Source organism: Chrysochloris asiatica, unplaced genomic scaffold (assembly GCF_000296735.1).
Source record: "Chrysochloris asiatica unplaced genomic scaffold, ChrAsi1.0 scaffold00030, whole genome shotgun sequence".
Lineage (NCBI taxonomy): Eukaryota > Metazoa > Chordata > Mammalia > Afrosoricida > Chrysochloridae > Chrysochloris > Chrysochloris asiatica.
This window is the reverse complement of record NW_006408548.1, coordinates 13,589,552-13,591,769: the sequence shown is the minus strand read 5'-3', so window position 1 is coordinate 13,591,769 and position 2,218 is coordinate 13,589,552. Positions and strand designations below refer to the sequence as shown.

Sequence of the window (2,218 nt, the reverse complement as noted above, 5' to 3'; positions counted from 1 at the left end):
CAGTCTAGGAGCAGAGGTCCCTGGGACCATGAAGGGTAAAGGGAGGAGGGCAGGACCCTACCCAGAGAAGCAGTGATGCCTGAGATGGAGGCAGAGATGATGACCTGGAGAGATGGAGCAGCCAGGGACTTTAGACACAGAGAGGGAGGGGGGCTGTGTGCTGATGAGCAGGGGGGGGAGCAGGCTTGTAGGGTATCCTTTTGGTTGGTTGATGATGCATGGAAGGGATTGTAACCATGGCAATGAAATGATACACGTTGGATGAATGTAAAACTAATGTTCTCCCATGTAAACATTCACATAATTCACAATAAAAGATTTTTTAAAAACCCAAAAAACTGTGGATAGGGACCAAGCAAGGTCCAGCATCCAGGAACAGAGCACTTTGCTCCACCCTCAGAATGAATGGAGACCAGAAAGAAATCAGACACTTATACCCAAGAAAAGCAGGATTTCATCCAGCACTTCTCCCAGATTCTCAAGGTGCTGACTGAGGATGAGATGGGGCACCTGGAGACAAGAGGCGCTATTGCTCAGCTCAGAAAGGTCCTAGAGTACAATGTCCTTGGGGGCAAGTACAACTGAGGTTTGATGGTGCTGGCTGTGTTCCACAAGTTGGTGGAGCCAAGGAAGCAGGATGCTGATAGTCTTCAGTGGGCCCTGACCATAGGCTGGTGTGTGGAGCTGCTCCAAGCTTTTTTCCTGGTATTATACGACATCATGGATTCATCCCTTATCCAATGGGGGCAGCCCTACTGGTATTAGAAGCCAGACATAGGTCTGGGTGCCATCAATGAGTCCATACTGCTGGAAGCGTGTATCTACCGCCTGCTGAAGCTGTACTGTCGGGAGCAGCTCTATTATCTGAATCTGATCAACTCTTCTTGCAGAGTTCCTATCAGACAGAGATTGGACAGACCCTGGACCTCATCACTAACCCCCAAGGCCAATGTGGATCTTGGCAGATTCACTGAAAAGAGTTATAAATCTATTGTCAAGTACAAGACAGCTTTCTACTCTTTTTAGCTTCCCGTGGCTGTTGCAATGTATATGGCGGCCATTGATGGGGAGAAGGAACATGCCAATGCCAAGAAGATTGTGCTGGAGATGGGCAAGTTCTTTCAGGTTCAGGATGATTACCTTGACCTCTTTGATGACCCCAGTGTGACAGGCAAGGTTGACACTGACATCTAAGACAATAAATGCAGCTGGCTGGTAGCTCAGTGTCTGCAACGGGCCTCTCCAGAACAGCACCAGATCTTGCAGGAGAATTACGGGCAGAAGGAAACAGAGAAGGTGGCCCAAGTGAAGGCAATGTATGAGGAGATGGAGCTGCCTGCTGTATTCAAGCAGTATGAGGAAGAGTGTTTCAGCACCCTTATAAGTCTCATCGAGCAGTATCATGCTCCCCTGCCCCTGGCCATCTACCTGGAGCTAATACACAAGATCTACTAGCAGGAAAAAATTACCTAGAAACTGGGAGGTGCTAGGAGGGGTGGTTCTCAATAAATTATTGTGTAACCTTAAAAAAAAAAATTTAAAACTTATGGATATACTTCAGAAATACTAATTATCAAAATATTGTAGCTACAACATTAGAAAAGCTGACAAAATCAGCAATTATAAAAATATCAACAGCAATGAAAGCAATAGTGTGTTCTTGCAGTGTGTGCAGACAAGACCATGTGATTCAAAGTGTCATTATAATTGGGTAGTAATGATAGCTCAGACAGGAGCACAGTAGAAGGTTTAGAAAGTCATTTTGCATAGTTTTGTTGTTGTTGTTGTTATGTGCTGCCAAGTCAGTTCTGACCCATAGTGGGCCTGTATACGGTTTCTAAGGAGTGGCTGGTAAGCCTGAACCACTGACCTTGCAGTCTAGCACATTAACCCGCATTGCCACATACCAGCCTTGTAGGTATACTGATATACTAAGCTGGATTTATAAATAGTATTTTTGTCTTACAACTAATTACATGGATATTTTTATAAAAAATAGTAAATTTCTGATTAAAAACTGTGTAAAGTTTTATGAACAGACATTTTAGTGTCATAAATGTCACCTCCCATACCACCTAGTGATGGCAGTGCATGGCCCAACCAAGTTGACAACCATACCCATCACACACAGCCAGAATTATTCTCACCTCACACTACTAGAAAATGAGATGGTTGATAAGTAAGGAGTAAGTATATGGAATAAGTTAGGATGGAAAGC

The 2,218-nt window shown here is 44.4% G+C and overlaps 1 pseudogene; it reads left to right on the top strand.

Moving 5' to 3' along the window:
- The window catches only part of LOC102824808, a 19,583-nt pseudogene extending 18,110 nt beyond the window's left edge, over positions 1-1,473 (top strand).
- The last annotated feature ends 745 nt before the right edge of the window (positions 1,474-2,218 follow it).